We start from the raw sequence: 22,580 nt of genomic DNA, 5'->3' as shown, positions 1-22,580 counted from the left end.
CGCCACCCAGGGATCCCCGAAATTGAGAAGTTCTATCAAGAAAAATAAAGCAGGGAGGGGGATCGAGAGGGCTGGGAGCAGAATGACAGTCTGAGACAGGGTGGTCAGGGATCCCTTCACTGAGGTGACACTTGAGCAAAGACTCAAAGGAAGTGACCACTTTTCTCCCCATTTACATGTGAGAAAACAGAAACTTCTAGCTCAGAATGGAAGCTGTCAGCTCCCGCTTCAGGTGCTGGGAAGGGAAATCTAATCCCTTAATCTAATCCCAAGGCAGAAGGATGGAGGCGAGGATGTTTGGAGGGCCCAGATAGGGACCCCGAGGTTATCCAATCTTGTGTTATTTTTGGTGTCACATTCCTGGCTCCCCAAGAGAGCAGAACTGAGCTGCAGGCCACATCCCCTTCCTGCTGCCTTGACCAGCCTGCCATGGCAGAGACCCAGTCCCGAGGAGATGCGTCCTCTTCCCTCTCTCCGAGGGACCAGCGGGCCCCCACTCTGGCCACCAGGGAGCTAGGAGGCTTCCCCAAGCCCTGGCGTTCATCACTCCATCCCCCAGCAGACCCCTGGCCTCCCAGGATCACCCTCCAGCATTTTCTCCCACTGGGAAATGGGAAGAGCTCAGACTAGGGGTTCTGGGCCAAGGGGAGCAGGCGAAAACCCCGACTTGGAGGTGAAAGCCGACTACACGAAGTCGGAGGTCTTCAGATGGAACATCTGGGAAGAGGTGATGACAGGTCAGACCAGAGAACGTGTCCGGCACCGGGTGGGCCCTGAAGAAATGTCAGGTTTATTTCTTGCCGTTTCGTCAGAGACACTAGTTGGCCTGTCCCAGCCTCCTTGCTGGCCGAGCCACCGACCCATAAGGAGCCCCGCCAGCCCGGGTTCAGCTCAGTGACCGCTGACTGCTCAGCACCAGGCCCCACCGCAGCTGCTGGGCGAGGGGCAGCGAGGACCAGAAAGGCGGGGACCCTGCGCGGAGGAGAACACACAGCGTAGGTGTTCAGGCTGGGGCGGAGGTGAAACACTGAGGAATAGAATTCTTTGCTCACAGTTTTCTTATTTCTAGAGGGAAGGGGCTAGGGTGGCATAAGACCCCGACTCTCCCCCCAACAGAGCTGGCCTTGGAGGCTTGCCCCTGCCCGCGACTTTGGCACCTGAACTTGGCCAGGCTCTGCCCTCACCTGCCTCCTCGGAAGGAAGGAGATACCTGTCCACACCATCCCTGCCTCCCTCTGACAATCCACTTTTGTTTGCCTCCCTCCCTCCGGCCCCGTTTCCTGCCCCCTCCCTCTAGCTCCCTGGCCCATGACTACCCGCTACCCAGAGGCACCCCAGACCCAGGTGTCCATTTGCCCTACCTTTCCCAATCCCCAGTGGGGACCTCGGGCCAGCAGCCAGGCCCCATTCATACCCGGTCACTTCCCACCTCATGGTTATTTCCATCTGAGGCTGAGTTTTATGTAAGAGAATACATCTGCCATGCAAATGAGCACGGGCCTCAAGGTGGCCAGAGGGAGACTGGAAGGAGCAACAGACGCCTCACTCCTATTTTGGGACTAAAGTCCCAGCTCTCTGCTTCCATGACTGCTCCCGCTGCCACCACCAACTCCTTCCTGGGGCCACCGATGGAAGTAGGGCTCTCGGAAGTTTCTCTTTTCTGGGTCCTCCATCAGCTTCACTCCCAGCTCACCCCCTGAGCTCCCTCCATGGAACCCCCGAGGACCCATCCCTCACCTCTGCACCCCACTTCCTAACTTCTCCATCACTCAGAGCACAACAGAGGGGCTTCCGTCGGGGCCCGAGGGGGCCAGACCCAGACCACACGCTCAGAGGCCAGGCAGGCAGAGAGGAGACGCTGAGCCCACCCTGGAGGAAGAGTCGGCAGGAGCAAGCCCCTGAGCCAGAGCCTGCGCTCCCCTGCCCCTCGGCACAGGGCGCCTATCTGAGCACAGAGCAGCCCAGCCACTGCCCTGGATGCACACCAGGCATCCTGTCATTGTGCTCCCGGATATTGCAAAGGGAGGCCAGGTAGGGTGGAGGTTATTTTTTTTTTTTTTCAAGCCAAGAGAAACAGCCCATAAGACTAAACCAAGTCCCCGGTCCCCAGCTGGCCTCTCAGCCCACCCTAAGGAAGGCTTATAGGGCCTCTGCTGGTGAGGCAACTCTGTGGCTCCCTATTTCCAGCAGATATTGGGCCTCTCATCCGGTGATGGCGACAGGAGAAGGAGGGAGGACAGGCACATCCAGGAGAAGATGCCAGAAAATAAACATGAGCAGGGGGCTGAGGTTGGTCAAAAGACCACCTGATGGCCCCACAGCGGGTCTGATGGCAGAGTCTAGAACCATAAACCCAGGAGCCCATGTTTCTCTTAGTCATGGGCTTTACTGCCCCCTGTGTCTTGTTGGGGACCAGCAGGAGCCAGGGAGGAACAAAGCCCTATGCTTCTCCCTGTAATAGTCCCTGTGCTCGTGGAATCATCAAAACCCTATGACTAGATGGGATAAACTGGTTTAGAAGCCTCTGGTAGGGGATCCCTGGGTGGCGCAGCGGTTTGGCGCCTGTCTTTGGCCCAGGGCACGATCCTGGAGACCCGGGATCGAATCCCACGTCGGGCTCCCGGTGCATGGAGCCTGCTTCTCCCTCTGCCTGTGTCTCTGCCTCTCTCTCTCTCTCTCTCTGTGTGACTATCATAAATAAATAAAAATTAAAAAAAAAAATCTTTAGAAGCCTCTGGTAGAACAACCAGCACCCTCAGCACACGTGCTCCCCCCACCCCCACCTGCCCCGCACTGTTGAACAGTGGGCAGTGCACACTGGATGATGGGAGGCTGGCCTTGCCCCGTGGGTCTCCCAGGCCAGGACAGCTGAGTCCTCCCAGGTGGGCCTCTGGGACGCCCCTACCTGGTAGCTGCCCAGCTGTCCCCAGATGGCTCCCAGGAGTGGGAAATACCACCATCTGACTATTCAGATGCTACCTGTTTCCAAAGAAAAATTTGACACAGCTGTTCATCCTCATGATTCACCCACACCCGTTTCTCTGTAGTTTCCAGTTCCCCTCCATGGGGACACACTGCAAACGTCAAATCCCACTTCCTCATGACTGCCCTCTCTTACTTGAGGGCAACCGTTTGGTGAGCCCAGGAGCCTGCCCTCTTCCACTTGAACACACCTACTTCCTTCACTTGCTCCTGGTGTGAGGTGATTTCAAGTCCCCTCACCTCCATGGATTTCTCCAAGACAAGCCCCACGGACTCTGTGGCCCTCCTGAAGTGTCGGCTCAGAGACAGGGCTCCCCATCCATATTTACATGGGCTCTCCCTTCTGGTAAGACCTACCAGTTATTCACTGGAACTACCCATTGGGCTGCTCCTATTTCCACAGAACTGGAGCAGTTGCAGACAGACCAACAGGCCAGCCATGCTGATGGCCATGGGGGACCTAAGCCCCCCAGAGGCAAACATGAGCCCACCTGCACACAGCTGGAGCCAAACATTCACAGAACAAGTGAGGATGAACCAGAAGCCTACTACATTGAACATGAGACTCCCACATTCAGACAGGAGTGCCTTTACTCCCCTCTGATCCATCTGAGAAGGCTTTCTGGAGGAGGGAGTGAGATTCCAGAAGGTTCTAGAAAGACGGGCAGTAAGACAGCCTGGCATTCTGGGGCTGTCACAGGGAGCTTGATAGGCAGGGAAGGGAAGGACCATTCAGAGCAGTGAGTGTTGAGTGGTCTGTGGAATGGACTTTGAGATCAGATAGTCATGGGATCACAGCTCTTCCAGGTATTACCTCTGTGTCTTTGGGCAAGTTACTTCCTCTCCTAGCACCCCAGCTTCCTCATCCATAAAATGGGGATAATTGTTCCTTCAAATAAAGTATGTACGTCCATTCAGTGAGATCGTTTGTATAAAACATTCGGCACAGGACCTGGTACGTAGTGCCCACCAATAAATAGTAGCCATTATGATATGATGATTATAATTTCTAAGTTTGGTGGAATAACAGTCCTCTGTGCAGGTGTGGAGAGTATTAAGATGTGTACTTTGAATCCAAAGCCCGAACACAAAGGTCCTTAGCTGGTGTCTGGCAGAGAAAGCCCCAGGCTAAGACTCAGGGCCATGCTTCTGTTACTTCTAAGCAACTTCTTCCCCGGGGCCCCAGAGCTCAGCTTTCTCATCTTTAAAAAGTGAGGTCCCTTTCAAGTCTGCAGAGCCTAGTAATCTTTCAGCAGAGAGACCTGGCACAAGAAAAGAGAGCCAAGAAAGGTAATCAGGTGGTTTAGAGCTTCTTGCCAAAGAATGGAGACACAGAGGATCCAAAGGAAACAGAGTCACGGTTTGAGGAGGAAGAAAATACCCCCAAATGTTGTCCAGAGAGACAGGAACAGAAGAACCATCAGAAACCAGGCAGAAAGAAAAAACAGCTGCAATGAGCAATAAACAAAAATTTTGTGTAGAAGCTATAGACATATATTCATGGTGAAAAATAACAAAAGCACCAGGAAATAAATTTGCAAAGCACTTGCACAGACATGTATTATTCTATTTCATCCTCAGAACACAATTGCATGCAGTTATTATTACTCTCCCTTTTTGCAACTGAGAAGCAAAGACTCAAAGAAATAAGCGCCCCAGTGTCAACAGCTTCTAAGGGACAGAACTAATGCTCAAATCCACGCTTTCAGCCACCACCTCTCTCTGCTCTCAACCATGAAGTGTCATCAGTAACAGAAAGGTATAATGGATCATTATACTTTTAAATGTTCTTGAATATCAATACACTGTTTTAATAAGAAAGCTGAACGTGTTGAGTTTGTTCATTCTTGTTAGAACCTTTATGTTTTTCACAACCCGGAGTATTTTTTTAAAAATATTTTGATGCAATTCTTTACCTAGCTTAATTTTTTTCAGCTGTTCCAGATGTGTTTTTATCAGAGCAGATGAAAAGTGGGAAGTCGCTGAAGGTGAACCACTGCAGGTCCCCAGATTAATCACGTTGTGTTTTGCCAACTGTCACCAAGAAACAGACATTTATATTGTCTGCTTGGTGAAAGGGAAATGTTACGCCTTTTGAATTTTTTGCTTTTCAAATGTGAATCATTAAAAAAGATACAAAGCTATCCAGACTTTAAAGCTAGTTAACATGAGAAACTTCAGGTATCTGAGCATGTGGCTACATTATTCCATTTCTCCTATTGGCATTTCAAAGTTTGAAAATAAAGCATGAGCTTTTCTGTTGTTTTTGGCTCTCAAAAGACTTCTCAGTTTAGAACAAATTAATCTAAAAGAATATGGGGGAAGGTGAGTGGGGGAATGGGGTAATTGGGTGATGGGCATTAAGGAGGGCACTTGATGAGATGAGCACTGGGTGTTATATGTTGGTAAATTGAATTTAAATAAAAAATATAAAATATATATAAAAAAGAATGTGGGTTTTTTTCCCATGCACAGAGATGTTAAGACTTTGAATAACAATCACATTTGCAAAACACTTTCTCTTTGCTTATGTCATCTAGACCTTAGGATATCCATGGTAGGAGGAAAAAGTAGCAATCTGGGGGAATCCCAGAGAGGCTCCAAGTCCCAGTGGTGGCCTGGCTGAGCCTGGCTGTAGCTGAAGGACCTCCAAGACCGCTCCATCCCAAATAGTCTGAGAAGCCCTTAATAACTATGTGCAACATACAATGCATGCAGATATGAATACTATCCTTGAACCTGCCCCTATTGCCAACATAAAGCACCCTTCTTAAGGATGATGCCTGTTGACCCAAGTCCGACCCTGGCTTGGCCACTTCCCAGAAGTGGAACCTTGGCCAATCACTTCGTTCAACTGCCATCCAGCACAGATAAGTAGTGCTCTGTCTGCCTACGGCCCCTAGGAAACTGAAGTATTCTAAGAACATCAGACATTATTACTAGAAGCTTAAAACTATATGAACAGGTCTCCCTATGGTTCACTCCACACTGGAGCTCTACTAGGTGCCCTGTTGTAACACATTGGAATTCACGGTCAGCCTTCTATGTTATATTGTTTTTCTTCTCAACCTTAGTTTTCCCATATGGAGGGGTCTTGGTGTTCCTGGTAGTTCCTGATAATGGCCCCCTTAATCATAGAAACACTGAGGTAGGGTAGGACAAGGTTTCTGAAAGATCTCCACTAGCCTTTGGGCTGTGACTGCTCTTTGGACCACCCACTAGATGGCTGCTCCATCCAAAACTAGAATAACTCCTAGATCCCTTTCTTGAGTAAAACCAGAAGACTCAGGCCCACCACCCAAGGTTAGCACATGGAACAATTTGTTCCTTTCCACTTAGCAAATCAAAGCCCACTTACTCAGCCCCTAAAATCTTGCTTAATTTTTAGACATTTGTAAGCAATTATTGACTATGTACCTATCATGTTCCAAGTACCACTCAGGCCACTAAAATAGAGCAAGAGAACTCAACATGGTGCTCTCCTCATGGACCTTTCCCTCCATCCTCACTCTCCTCACCTTAGGATTTTGCTACCAGAAAAAAAGCTAATGTATATTGGTATAACATTTTAGTTAATGGCCACACCAACCTTTTGAGTAAGTATTTTTATTTCCATTTTATAGATGAAGAAGCAATCAAGTCTCAAAAAGGATAATTTGCCTAAGACCACATAGCTAGTAAGTGCTAGAAATGGGGAATCAAATCTGTTTGACTCTCTGAAACTGCTTTTAATGCCACTCTGTGGTCCTCTATACAGTCGCCCCATCCAATGCCAACTTCGTAGAAATCTTAGTGGTCATTCAGTCTTCCAGGAAAATCATGAAACTTTTTTTTTTAAGATTTTATTTATTTATTCATGAGAGGCACAGAGGGAGAGGCAGAGATATAGGCAGAGGGAGAAACAGGCTCCCTGTGGGGTGCCCAATGCAGGACTCAATCCCAGGACTCTGGGATCATGCCCTGAGCTGAAGGCAGATGCTCAACCACTGAGCCACCCAGGTGCCCTAATTCATGAAGCTTTAAATAAGGTCTGTTCTCTCAGAGACTCTGAGTGTTACTTGACAATTTTTTGTTCCAGACAAGTTTCCAGTTTTCTCTGCAGTTGGTTTTCTGCTGTAAGTTAGCTCCTTATCTATAAGGCAACATAACATGTTAAGAGCACAGAGTAGAATGGGGTTCCTGGGTGGCACAGTTGGTTAAACTTCCAACTCTTGATTTAGGAACAGGTTGTAATCTGAGGGTCGTGAGATTGAGCCTCGAGTCAGGCTTAACACTCAATGTGGAATCTGCTTGGGACTCTCTCTCCCTCTCCCTCTCCCCCTACCTGCCCCCTACCCCACTCTCACTTTCTCTCTCTCGGGTAGATAAGTAAATCCTTTAAAAAAAGAGGAAGAAGAATGTAGACTATGGTCAAGAAAAATAAAATAACAGCCTAGTTTGGAATTCTGATGATATTACTTACAAATTTATCATCTGAATCTGTTTCGTTGTCTGTTAAAGAGTGGGAATAACAATACCCATCCCATGGGTTATAATATCCCATTATTGTCCCATGGAGTTATAAGGACTGAAGAAGATAACAATAAAATGGTAGTATGTGCTATCACACAACTTTTCTCTTAATCCCAATTTTTTTCAATAATTTTGGATATTGGGACTTTTCAATATGTTTACAAAGTCTAAATCATCAAGCATTGCAAATTGACTGCTCTCTAGCTGGAGTAAGATAATTGTGGGGGAAAACTGTGTTCTTCCTGTATTTCTCCCTCACCACCACAGTCATAACACTTCCGACATCAGATGTGTCAGGGTTTTGCGCATAAACCAAGCAATTCTGTGACACCAGCTGGGTGTCCTACAATTTAACTCAATGCTGACACCATCTACCTGGAGATAGCATCAGATCCCACAGGTTGTAGACTCAATCCCATGAGACTGTCCCCAACCCCAACTTCAGCCACCAATCAGAAGTAGTGGGTCTCTAAGTTACTCACAGCTTCTGTCCAATTTGGCTACATATTGGAGGTTCCTATGACCTCCTTCCCCTTAGTTCAATCATTTGCTAGAATGGCTCACAGAACTCAGGGAAACACTTACTTATGTTTATGAGTTTACTAAAGGATATGAAAAAGGAGTGAACAGCCAGATGAAGAGACACATAGGGCAGGGTCTATAAGGGTCCTGAATGCAGGAGCATCTGTCCCTGTGGAGCTGGGGTGCCACACTCTCCCAGTGTGTGGATTTGTCCACCAACCTGGAAGCCCCTGAGTCCCATACTATTGAGATATTTATGGAAGCTTCCTCACCTAGGCACAATCAGTTATTACCTCCATTCCCAGCTCCTCTCCCCTCCCTAGAAAACAGGGAACAGGGTTGAAAGTTCCAAGCTTCTAATCATGGCATGGTCTTTCCGGAGACCAGGCCCCAACCAGGAGCGCATCCAGAGCTGCTTCATTAGAACAAAAGATACTCTTATCAGGCAGGAAATTCCAAGGGTCTTAGGAGCCCTGAGTCAGAAACTAGGGTCAAAGACTAAATATTGGAATAAAAGATTCTCCTAGCACCCCTATTTACAAGGGTTTTAGGAGCCCCATGTCACAAACTTAAGACAGAGACATATATTTCTTATTATTTCCCAATGCATCTCATTCAATTTAGACAGTATGACTTTTATTTGAACTAATTGCCAAAATCTAGAAATCCAAAGAAATCTGGGCTGCCTTCCAAGATGGGCCAATACTTTGTCCATAACATGCACTAAGTACTCACTAATTGATTGATAAAACTCATTTGTATCCCCCTCACAATGCCTAACACAAATCCAAACAGTCTGTTTGTCAGTCAACAAGTCTTCATTGAATCTCTACTATGTGCCAATCAGGCTTACTTAATAACTAACTTGCTTCCACTGCTATCTCCATCACACACATGCACACACACACACACACACACACACACACACACACACACACAAAATACTACTGCAAAGAGGATCCATCTCACAGGGCCATGATACAAACATGGCCAGTACGAACCAGGATGATGTGCTTAGAGCCATTGCACAGTCTCAGTGCTCAGTAGATGTTCACAATCAGACTTGGTTACAGAACGTCAGAACTAGAAAGGACCTCAGAAATCCTCTTTTCTGAATCATTCATTTAAATTTCTGAGTCTGGGGGTAATCCTCTAACACCTTGTGGCAGAGTCTTTGAGAAACCAGGATAAAAAAGACCTGCTTCCTGCACCCGGCCTTCACCGCCAAGCCTCAGCCCACACCTTGAAGTCTGAAGATTGCCCAAGGCTGCTTTGGTTCAATACCAAACCACAGGGCCTGGTATACCAAGATTAAAGCTTTGAGGCAAACCACGAGGTTAACCAGTCAGCTCGCCTCAGCCCTGGCTGGAACAACCATGGCCCCATCTGCTCTGGATTCCAGTTCGGGAGTGAGGATTGAAGAAGGCCAGAGAGCCCTCCTGCACAGCCACTACTACCCCTCCCAGTGCTGAGTGTCCTAGCTTTCCACTTGTCCCAGGTGTCTGGAAGATCTAGTTCTCCCAGTCTGCACTGGGGCCAAAGCCGATGTGATGCAATATGGCCCCAGTCATCAGCCCCAAGTTCAGTTTAATTATTCACATGTGCAGATGACACATAGAGAGGGGCTAAGGAGTGGTAATTACCCGGGTGGGGTTACAGAGCCCAGGTGACTAAGAGAATACTTTGCTCTAGCTGCAGAGAGCTAGGAAGAAAATTACCAGGAGCCCCTTCTGGGCCTGGACCCTGACTGGCCCTCTAGGACATCATTTGCATGAGGTGTCCCACAGCACCCCTGAGGTCCTTTCCAGTTCTGACATTCTGTAACCAAGTCTGGGCATTTCCTATAAATGGAAACATATACTATGTAGCGTATTGTAACTGGCTTCTTTCACTCATCATAATTTTCAAGATCCACTCATAGTGGAGCTTGTATCAAAACCTAATTCCCCGGGGCACCTGGATGTCTCAGTCAGTAGAGCATGTAACTCTTGATCTCGGGGCTGTGAGTTTGAGCCCCGTATGGGGTGTACAGATTACTTAAAAATAAGACCTTTAAAAAAGCATTTCATCCCTTTTTATTATGGAATAATAATCCATTGTATTATTATACTATGCCTAGTTGATCCAGTTGTCAGTTGATGGACATTCGGGGTAATTGTTACTGGGTTATTGTCAGTTGATGGGCACTTTTTGGCTATTACAAATAATGCTGCTATGCGTATTTACATGCAACTGTTTATGTGGATATATGCTTTCAGTTCCATTTAGCATATACCCAGGAATGGAATTGCTGGGGCATATGATAATTCCACACTTAACCTTTTGAGAGACTTTTCCACAAAAGATTTTGAAGGCCTTCCTATGTGCCAGGCCCGGGCCGGGTACTAGGTATTCTGAACAAACCTAATGAAAATGTCTGATCAAACTTTAGTGAACAAAGCAGATGTGATCCCTGTCCTTGTGGAGCTCAAATTCTAATAAGGAAGACAGGAAGTAAGCAAGTAAAAGTAACTAGGCAAAATCGTTACACACAGTGATGAAAAGAAAACCAATGAATCAGGGCAGATGGAAGGAGTTGCTTTGGATGGAGCAGTTAGGAAAGGTCCCAGAGAAAGAGCCAATCAGGCAGATTAGAGGCAGTGTTCTAGGTAGAAGGAAGAGTTCAGTGAGTTCGAGACACCAAAACAGGAGCATCGTGGTGGGAGTGGAATCCACAAGGCCATAGAAGTCCTATGGCCCTACAGATCACAGGCAGTGTTCTGAATTTTATTCTGCGTGCAATGAAAAGCCATTGTGTCCTCTTAAGTAAGTGGTTGGGGAGTGAAGGGGATAGTAGCATGAGCTGATTCTTTTTAAATTTATTTAAATTTATTTTTTTAAAGTAAACTCAACACCCAACATGGGGCTCAGACTCACAGCCCTGAGATCAAGAGTCACATCTTTACTGCTGGAGCCAGCCAGGCCCCTGCTTTTTTTTTTTTTTTAACAACAACAACAACAACAACAACAAAAACAGATTACACGAACTAGAATTTATGTACAATAAACTTCACCTTTCTAGAGTACGAAGTTTGATGAGCTTTGACAAATATCACCATTGCAAAGCTATGACCACAATCAAAATATACAGTATTTCCATCTCCCCACAGGTTTTTCTAATGCTTTTTCCAATCAATCCTCTGTCTACACCCAGCCCCTGCCGACCACAGATTCATTTCTGTGTGCCTTTCTCAAATGTCATATAAATTTAGTCATATACTACTTAGCGTGTGGCTTCTTTCACTTGGCATGATGTTCTTGAAATTAAGCCATGGTGGAATATGGAAAAAGTTTGTTCCCTCTTTATTGCTGGTGTATTCCAATTATATGGTTATGCCACAATTTGTCCCTTGACTAGTTGATTGACATTTGGGTTACTTTTAGTGGCTAATATGAACAAAGATTCTATGGATATTCATGAACATCTTTGTATGAACATGTTTTCTCTCAAGTGAATATCTAAGAGTAGAATTGCTAGGTCATGCAGTAAGTTTATGTTTAAATTTATAAAAAATACAAAACTGGGGCTTCTGCGTGGCTCAGTTGGTAAAGCATTTGACTCTTGATTTGGGCTCAGGTCATAATCTCAGGGTAGTGGGATTGAGCCTTGTGTTGGGCCCCATGCTCGGTGCAGAGTCTGCTTGAAATTCTCTCTCTCTGCCCCTCCCCCTATTTGTGCAATAAATAAATAAATAAATAAATAAATAAATAAATAAATAAATAAATAAAATTTTACAAAAACACTGAACTGGTCTCTAAAGTGACTTTACCACTTCACATCCCCACCAACAATAGATGAGAATTCAAGTTGTTTTGCATCCTTACCAACACTTAGTATTGTCACCTTGTTTAATTCAGCTATGCCAGTGGGTGTGTACTTGTATTTAAACGTAATTCAATTTGCATTTCTCTAACATCTGAATGTCGAGCATCTCTTCCTGTGCTGATTGGCATTTCCATGTTTTCTTTGGTGAAGTGTGTGTTCAAATCTTTTTGTTCCACTCTCCTGTTTCTATCCAGTTGTTTCTTTCTTTATTATTGAGTTGTAAGAGTTCTCTGTATAGTCTGAAAACAGGGTGTACACTCTCAATATATGTTTTCAAGTATTTAATCTGTGGCCTATTTTGTCATTTTCTTGACAGTGTCTTTTAAAAAGCATTTTTTAATGAAATCCAATTTATCAACTTTTTCCTTTGCAGTTTGTGTTTTGTATTACTTACCTAAAAACCTTTGCCTAACCTGAGAGATTTTTTCTCCTATTTTCCTCTAGAACTTTTATAGTTTTAGCTTTCACATTTAGGTCTATGATCCATTTCAAGTTAATGTTTGTGTGTGGTATGAGGTAAGGGTCAAAGTCCTTTTCTTTTTTTTTTTTCTTTTTTGTGAATATCCAGTTGTTCCAGTACTGTTGGTTGAAAAGATTATCTTTTACCCATTGAATTACCTTAGCACTTTTGTCAAAAACTCAATTGATCATCTGGACCTAGAGATCTCTTTCAGCTTCTCTGGTGAGGAGTGAGAGAGGCCACGGCAGAGGTGGGAAAGAGGAAGAAAAGAAAAAGAAAGGCCAAGGCAGAGGTGGGAAAGAGGAAGGGGTATCATCGATTGAATCCAGGCCTAGTGGGTATGCCCAGATGGAATCAGTTAGGAGCCCAGGTAGTCAGAGGTAGATGACCAAGAGACTAGCAAAGGAGAGAAAAAGGGAGAGAGAAGAGAAAGGTACCCTTCTGTCATTGATAGAAACAATGATAGCAACACAGGTCAGTTCTTGGAGTTGGGGGATAATTAATTAATGGATTTCCAGGTATAAATAATTCTCCATGGATCAGAATCAGAGCACAGAAAAGGCTTTAGAGTATCTAGAGCAATGGTTCTCAAACTTGGCCCCATACAGCATCACTGATAGGTAGGTATCTTGACAAATCTCTGGAAGTAAATTCTGGACATTGGTATTTTCAAAGTACTTTCTTGGTTTTAATTAGCATCCAGGACTGAGATCCCCTGTTCTAGTTCAACTTTATCTTACAGAGGAGGAAGTTGAGAAGCAGAGTTGGGCAGAGGCTAGAACAGAGATTCCTGGGACTCAGGGAGTTCCCAGGATGCAAGATGTTCAGTTCTAAAGCCAGGAGAGTCCCACCACGTGGGACTTTCAGTGCCAAAATTGGGAAAGTCCTGAGTAAACCAGAAAGAGTTGGTCATTCTACCTAAAATGTTCATCTCCCTATTTCCAGTAGCTCTTTCCACTTAAAATGATAGACTTAAAATGATCAGTGAATCCCGTACAACCAACTGGGTATCTTGCTATTTAATCAAACCCATAATGTAGTAGAACTTTCATTTCTAGTTGCCCCTCAGGACATCTCCCCGATTCAGATACATGCAGTCAGTCATCAATTAGCCTTCTGAGGGGCCAGAAGTCAGGGTGGAAATAAGTGCTTAGTAGTAGCCACAACTAGCTTTGCTCAGACATGTTCCTATGCTGGTTTCCTGCCTCTGTGGGCGGACGGAGGGCTTCTCTTCCAGCTAAATTCTCCTAAGACAAGCTTTCACATCCCCATGTACCTCTCCTCCATAGCACTTAACACAATAGTAAACTCATATTTGTATGATAACCTGTTGATGTTTGTCTTTTGTTAAGATTTTAAACTTATTGAAGATAGAGCCATGCCTCTTTCAGCTCATTGCTACATCTCACTACTTAGCACAGTATCTGGCACATAGTAGGTGTTCAACAAATGGGTGAATGCATACATGCATACATGAATGAATAATGAATATCCTTACCTATTATTATGCCCAAGGAACAACACTGACGTGTATCTTTATACTACCAGGAGATTTCAAGCCAGTAGGGGTTAAGTGTTAAGTCCTTGCTTTGTGGGGTACATACTGTTATGATAAATGTAATCCACATTCATCTGAAATATAGAGAGAGGTACAGGAATGATAACGAGGTTGGTGATGGCCTCGCAAAGAGGCCTCTCTTTGTTACCTGCTTCCTAAGACACAGCGGCTTCTGCTCAATCCATATTCAGTCCATGCACCTCTCTGACTCAGTGACCTTTGACATCTTTATTAATATCTGTGACACTCAGGGCTTGCCAGGCTGGGCCCCTGTCACATTCCTAGTACCTCATTGCGGATGGCACATGGATTTATCATCATCATCATCAGATCTTTCGTGAACATCCTTGTGTTCTAGTCACCATACTGAAAGTTGGAGAAGCAGGGGCTGGGGTGGGAGCTGTGAAGATAATAGTGACTAATAAAGCATAATTCCCGATCGAGCATGTTTTACCATTCTGCTGGTTGGAGAGATAAGATATGTACTTAGAAAAAGCTTATCAGACAGTGGGGTGGTTTATAATAAATGCCAGAGATGTGGTATAGCTGATAAGTGTACCTCCAGTTTCAGAGAAAGGAGAGTAGAACTGCAGGTTGGGCGGGGCTGGGGTATTCTCCACTGTGTCAGCAGGAGCCCCCATTCTCCACACTCGGACACCAGCCCTTGGCCTTCACTCCCATCCTCTACTATACTGCCCAACTCAAAAGGAACAGGATAGGGGTGTCTTTGAGGAAACGTTTGCAATGTCCCTCGGGACCAGATGCAATGCTTTGTGCCTTTATGAGCACTTATTTAATGCCAATGAATGTAGAGTGAGTGAATGAGTCAAGACCACCCCAACTGCACCCATCACCTCAGATATAATGAGGTGGTACAGTCGCCCTGGGTCTCAACCCACTGAACCTAGTGAGGAACACCTAGTGGATGAAGTCATCCTGGTGAGTCATTTCCTGGGATGTAGCCTGGAAAGCAACCTCCCACGTTGTTCACTCAGATTTCTAGCACTTGGCTTAGGGTGCCACCTGGTGACACCCCTAGGTAAAGCTCTCCGGCTCTCCTGCTCACTCCAGGCTGGCCAGCCTCAGAATCCTCCAGGCTGAGAAACACCAGAGACCAGGACCCCAAGGTCTCAGTTCTGCAAAATAGCAGAATCAACCATCTTCCAACCTCCCCCCATGCATTCCTGCTGTGTGGCCTTGGCCATGAGCATCTTCTCAAGGGAAAATGACACCTGTATGTCAGCTTCTTAAATGTACCTAAAGCATCCAGCTGTCTGGGGTTACCTGATGCTTCCCAGGCCATGTATGGGAGGGGGGGAATCCAGGATCACTTGCCACACCTCGAAGGATTCTGGAGGAGGGCTTGCACTTCCCAGTATTACCTACAGATCTACACTCAATCGGAACGCTGGCTCACTGCTCTGGGTATTACGTGCTGCTCCTTTTCTGTACCATGTAACCCCAGTCTCTTTACTCCTCAAAGTGCCACCTACTGAAGGCAGTGCATGTGGCACACTTTACAAGGTTTAGAGTCAGAGAGGAGGAATCAAGAAGGAAGTTACATTGGCAAAAAAACTCAATGCTGAGCAAGGGAAGAGGAGGGCTAAGGTCAACATGATACCATATACAGACCTAACCTTGTTGTGGGAAAACAGTCTTCAAGACAGCACAGGTCAGTTCCAGAGAAGAACACTGTATGGACAGGACACCCTGCCCCCATGATGCTTCTTATATTCTAGCAGAAGGAGATGGGAGATAAACAACTAGCTGGCAAATAATTAATTACTTCCGTGGTGATATATGTTATAAAGAAAATAAAGTAATAGGGAGTGGCTGGTGGGCAAGGGGACACACCTTTATAAAATGGCGTCAGGGATGACTTCTCCAAGAAGGTGACACGTGAGCCAAGACCCAAAGACTGAGAAGGAGACAGTGAGAGACGGAGAGGACAAGAGTGAACAGTTAGGAAGAACAGGGCAAGGACTCAGAGTAATGGCCCTCCCGCCCCTGAGGTGAAGTGTCAAAAAGAGGCCCCAAAAGCAAGGTAACCAAGGTGACTCTAAAGGATGGGCATATATATCAGTGCGTCAGTTCAGTTCATTAGGTGTGCGATGAGGGATACAGTGTGGTCCCTCATTTTCAGTAAATTGATCACACAAATGATTTTTGCAAGGGGGTTTTTACTTTTTGCTTTTGTTTCCATTCTGGTTTTGGTAGAAACCAAGGGAAGAACTGAGAACTGCCACTCACGGAGCAGAAGAGAAAACACACATCTGAAAAGAGAAGCTCAGAGCTGAAGGCAGGCGTGAGTGAGCTCATGAGCCCCTGGCAGTTCCTCTGGAGCAGGGCTTGGACCACACCAGGCCTGGGGCGGGGGGGCAAGCTCATCTTAGCTCGCTCCCAGGGAGCAGGCTGGCATGGCTGACATTTAGGTTATAGTTCCCACCCTTTAATGTGTATTTACAAGCACTTTACTCCCAATATCACATTCTATCTTTGCACCGAGGCACATTGTTATTTCCAACGTTACAGATGAGGCAGCTCAAGGCCTAGAGAAGCGAAGCAACTTGCTGCTAAGTGGGAGGGGTAGGATTTGAATTTGGGTCTGACTCTAACCCCATGCTCTGAACTACGCTCTCTATAAGACATACGAGAATGAGTCTAAATGTGAACACTCCTCCTGTTTGCTCGCCCCAACATCCAGACACACAGAGACACAAGAAATTCCTCTTTTGAATCCATCAAAGCAGTTGGTCTGGTGAAATTTAAAATAAATCTCAACTACATAGAGCAGTGGTTCTCATCCAGGGCACATTTGGCGATGTCGGAGACATTTTTGGTTGTCACAACTGGTGGTGGCGGGTGGGTGCCACTGGTAGCTAAGGGGTAGATGCCAGGGTGCTGCTGACTACCTAGTGAATCAGACAGGCCCCACCACAAGAATTATCCTGATTAAAATGTCCCTTTTGTCAAGACTGAGAACCCTATGTAGAACATGTCATCAAGGAAAGGAGCTCTCTGGCCAGATGTTATACATCTTTTATTTTTTTTTAAGATTTTATTTATTCATGAGAGACACAGAGAGAGAGGCAGAGACATAGGCAGAGGAAGAAGCAGGCTCCCTGTGGGTAACCTGATGTGGGACTCAATCCTAGGACCCCAGGATCACGACCTGAGCCAAAGACAAACGCTCAACCGCTGAGCCACCCAGGCATCCCCAGTGTGACATTATCTTGATGGTTTAACCTCAGTCTGTTTCTCAGGTTGTAGAAGCTAGAAACAAGAGTTGTGAATTCTCTGAGATGATGAAATCCCGAACAAATGATTCACATCAGCACCACCTCCCCAGGGCTGCTGAGGTGGCACCCAGGGACAGGACAGACACCAGAAGCAGTCCTTCTAGAAAGATCCAGACCTGGAGATAGTCCAAGAGCCACATGGACAAAGCCAAAGGGAAAAAGCCCAGGAAGGAGGCCAAATACCATCAGTTGAGACCACTGAATTCTCCAAAGCTGTGCTCATTAATTTACCACAGGGAAACCCAGGAGTCATAGTCTAGAATTTTCTCATCGGCATAGAAATGAATTCTCTCCCCAGAAGCAAACCCTTGGAAAACCAACTGCTTATTCAATTTGGAGGGATCCCCACAGAGGAATAGACACATAATAGGTTCTTCAGTCTTTAAAAGTATATATCCCTCAGTCCCAGGACTGATCAAGCCAGGTCCTTCCAGAAAGATTCTAGTACTGAATATATGCTACCTTCAAGCTCCACTTTGCAGTCCCACAGAGACCTGGATTCCACACTGCCGACCCTCCCTCCTCCTGCTGGCACATTGACCTTCCTGCAGCCTGAGGCCAACAGGTCTCTTGATTTGACCTGAGACGTGTTGATTTTCTGGCTTAGCCTCAGAAGACCCTCTGGTTTGCTGTGTTGACCAGTGCCAGTTCATGGGGGCGCCTCCCTCCTGGGCTCTGGCCCTGTGCCAGTTCACCTGTCACTTTCTACACTGTAGCAGTTCCCTGAGTGTGTATCTCCATACACACTCCACCACTAAGTCTAGAGTTGGCACCAAGGCACGTCTCACAGCACAAACTCTCAATTTGGGCAAAGTCAAGGTGATGTCCCAACTGTACCACACACGGGCTGTGTGACCCCGGGCTGATTTAACCTCACCCAGCCTCAGTCCTCTCACCAGTAATCAGGGCTCCTCACCACCATCTTATTGTGGGTGTGAGGATTAAATGAGTTAATGCATATCGGGTGCCTAGCACAGTACCTGGCTAATGTTGAGTGCTCAGTACATGTTAGCTTCCACCACTGCCGTCACCTCGAACGGGCCTAGCAAGGGTAGTTGGTACCTACACGGCACTTCCCACAGCATATGTGCCCAGCACCCAGGGAATCAGCATGGAGCCCCTTGTCCAAAACTTGCTTCATGCACGCGTGCTTGTCTGGCCAGTGTGGACCCGAGACAGGAGGGCAGAGAGCTAAGTGGTGAGGCACAGTCTGAGGCCTGGGCATCCATCCTGCCCCTGCCGCCTCCCAGAGGTGTGACCCCGCCAGGCCACCTAACACCCACCTTTCAGATTCTTCCTCTGAAAAGTGAGGAGGTGAGACAGAAAAGTGATTAGGTGATCCTAATATCTTTTATTTAACCCAAGCTATCCCAAAGCTTATCAGTGTAATAGGTAATCAATTCAAAAAAATTAAGGGGATATCTTATATTCTTTTCTTGTAATACTAAATCTTGGAAATCCCGCTCAGATTTTATATGTACAGCACATCTCAATTCAGACGAGCCAGATTTCAGGTGCTCAGTAGGTACGTGTGGGGAGTAGCTGCCACTCTGGACCGTGTAGTTGTAAAAATTAAGTGAGTTAATGGAGATAAATTTGTCAGTTCCAAGTAAGTGAATGGTAAATGTTGGTGTTAGCACTTTACTTTAAATGGACAGCACATGGGTGGTGTTCGAGTAATTGTGTCTAAGTATTTTCTTAATCTTCCTTTTTTGACATTATGGGCCTAATATGCAGTGTAGTACAGAGGCTAACACCAGGTCAAACTGCCCGGGCTGGATCTTACCTGGGCCACTTACTAGCTGTGTAGCTGTGGGCAAATTACTTAATTTGACTATGCCTCAGTTTACTTCTCTGTAAAGGGGGTTAGAATAGTACTTTCAACACAGGGCAGTTGCTGGGATGAGATGAGGTCACTGAAGAGCTTAGAACCCTGTCTGCCAGCAAATGCCACACATTTGTGGAAGAAAATCTGAGGATACAGAAAAGCTGGAGGAAAAATTAATCAGTTAACCCCCGAGAGCCTTTTCCATCCAAAAAACCACAGTTAACATTTTTCTTCAGTGGTTTCTTGATAAAACAGGGGGCCCCACTAGTTCTGCAACACATTCTGAGAAATCCTGTAGCGTAAGGGTGATAATTCTCTTTGCAGCTCACTGGCATCTACAGACACAAAGACCGAGCTAGACAAGTGATAGTGACAGCTACAGTGAGAGAGTGGAAGAGAAGTGGGGGGGGGGGGGGCAGCCCTGTCCTTCTTCTTGAGTGTGTCACCCACAGTCCCTTCCTTTGAGGCACAATATCTGCCTTCAAGCCCAGCATAGATGGCACCATTCACTGTTTTTAAAATGGTGTGACTTGGGGGCGCCTGAGTGGCTCAGTCGGTTAAACCAACTCTTGGTTTCAGCTCAGGTCATGATCTCAGGATTGCGAGATGGAGCCCCACGTTGAGCTCCGTGCTAGGCATGGAGCCCGCTTAAGATTCTCTTTCTCCATTTCCCACTGCTCTTCCCACCTCTCTCTCTCTCCCCCCTCTCAAAACATAAGATGAAAAAAAATAATAAAATGGTATGACTAGCACATTACATTCCAATGATAATGGAAACAAAATATTATATCTGGTGTCAAATCTTGACTTTGCAACTTATTAGCCATGTGACTTCAGGCAAGTGTCTTCCCTCTTGAGTCTCCATTTACTCATCTATAAAGTAGAGATAACAAAGCCATTATCTCTCAGGATTGCTATGGTATTAAATTTGATAATGTATGTGAGCAAACTTAAAGTAGCACCTCCTACATCGCCAATGCTCCTTTTGTGTGTTCAACAAGTACTTATTGGGTATCAATATGTACCAGACTCTGTGCCAGCTCTGGGGGTATAAAGATGGACCACAGGAGACACCTTTCTGCAAGGTGTCCTCCAAGTGCTAGAGGAGGCAGGCCATGGCTGGACTATGAGATAGAAGAAAAACCAAAGGTAATTTGCTATGCATCCACAAGTTGGGGAGTGGCCCATTGAGACCCAAATGCCCCCTCTCTGGGGTTGGCCACAGAAGAGACATGGTCATAACCTTCAGCCCCTGTGGCAACTAAAGCTAGTCTTCAGCAAAATTCAAATCTGCTGAGTGAGCCAGGGGAAGAGAGGCTGTCCAGGGCACAAAACTCTTGCCTTAAGGTACATCAAAGATCTTTAATATTTATATGTGCTAATCATCCCAGTTCTTGAAATTTCCTTAAAGGAAATGATCTTAAAAGGAGGAAAACTTTACAAATGAAAATGATACATCAAAAGATATTTTTTAAAAAATTCCATGACCCTTAACCCAGGAATTGCACTTCTGGAAATCTATCCTCAAAAAACAGAGAGCCCCACAAAGGCTGTGGTGTATAAGAACGCTCATTATAGTGTTTTAAGCAAGAGTTTCTACTCTAATGTCAAATAAGAGAGGAACTGGCAAGGTAGACTATGGTATTTGCAGAAGTAATATTCAAACACTGGACAACCAGTGCAAATGAGGGCTCTGAAGGGTGTGCTGTGCCGGGGCTTCACCTTACAGTTGCCAGATTGTGAAAAGGCTGGGGAGGGGTGTCCCGGGTGGCCTGGAGAGGAGCAGAGACTGAGCAGATAGTTCGCTTATCTACGGATCTCAAAATTCACATAGGACTCAGAGGAGAAACATGCAGTCATGAAGAGTGATCATGACACATGTATATATGTTTGTCGACACTCACCCAATTATACACGGAAGACCTGTGGATTTTACTATATGCGGTTTTATCATAATTTTTTAAATTATCACGGTATGGGGTCGTGGTTAAAAGCCTGCATTCCGACCTCAAATGGATCTGGGTTCGGAATGCCAGCAGCACCGATTCCCAGATAAGTTATTTAACCTTTCTAAGCCTCCGCTTCCTGACTGTAAAGCGAGGATAATGATAGTTTTCACATGATAGTATTGCTGTGAAATTAAGCAGGATAATTAGTGAGAAAAACACTTACACAATGCTCAACATTCAGTATTAGCTATTAATGTTAGCTATCATTTGATAATATGGAAAAATACATATTATATCATATCACATACGATATGCGTATGTATCATACATGCGTATAATCATGCACAATGTATTATATGCATCTCATATGTGCATCATGTATACATATAATCATATACAAACACGTATCATTTGTGTGTGTATATAGAGATATATACACACCTAGGATATAATATAAACTATAAAAGCCAAATACAAATTATATCTATGGTACAATTAAAATCTAATGTATTTTTTAAATGTTTAATCTATTCATAAAAGAGGTAGGGGTAGGGGCTCCTGGGTGGCTCAGTGGTTGAGCATCTGCTTTCGGCTCAGGGCATGATCCCAGGGTCCTGGGATCCAGTACTGCAACGGCTCCCTGCAGGGAGCCTGCCTCTCCCTCTGCCTCTCTCATGAATAAATAAATAAAATCTTTAAAAAAAGAAAAAAGAGGTAGGGATGGAATAACCCCACGAAGATGACAATATAAGTTGTTTCGACTTGGCTTCCCCTTACACGTGGAACAACTGGTAACTATCTATAGACTAGACACCACGGTCTAGAGAATCCTAGAACAGGGGCTTGAGGCTGAAGCACCCCCCAGCAGAGACAAGACAGACTGGATTGGAAGGGTAAGAGAAGCTGCTATGCTCCGACCTCACCGCCCCTCCCGCAGGCCAGTGAGAGCCCCCAACCCCACCGAGGCTACAGTTCCTCCAGAAGGATAAGAGACCCTGGAGTGGACACCCAGCTCCCCCCAGCATTGGGGGTCCCTTGGTGGGAGTGCCACTCTGCTCTTACCTTAGGGAGATCACAAAGGAATCGGTGGAGCTGGACCACTGGGAATGGGATTGTAATGCAGAAGATGGGGAGGGGCTTGCAGCAACCAGGGCGCAGATTTGGGCAGACGGAGCTCCTACAGCAGGGCCCAAGGAGTACTCCCCACCAGCAGCTTCCCTCACCTGCAGAGCCGATACAGGGGTGCAGTCTGACCAGGACACTGGGCAGAGCACAGGCCTGCCTGATTTGGAACCTCGAAGAGCCTGGTTGGCCCTGGAAGCTGCTCTGCCTCTACACCTGGGCAGGGGAGCCGCCTCACGGTTCTGCCCACTGCTGAATACAGCCTGCGATCCTGCGAGGCAGGAAGCCCAACCAGAGCTCCTGGGAATCTCTGTAGTCTGCCCTGCAGCCCCCATGACAGCCTCTCTGGAGCGGAGAGCTGGCCAGTGGCCCTCTCCGTCTGCAGAGCAAAACCAGCGGCCAGGGAACTCTGGCCAGGGAACTCAGTGCACGGATCTTCCTGATTTGGATTCTTTTTTTTTTTTTTTAAGATTTTATTTATGT

The sequence above is a fragment of the Canis lupus genome, chromosome 5, assembly GCF_003254725.2.
Source record: "Canis lupus dingo isolate Sandy chromosome 5, ASM325472v2, whole genome shotgun sequence".
In the NCBI taxonomy this organism is placed as follows: Eukaryota; Metazoa; Chordata; class Mammalia; order Carnivora; family Canidae; genus Canis; species Canis lupus.
Note: the sequence above shows the minus strand (reverse complement) of the source record.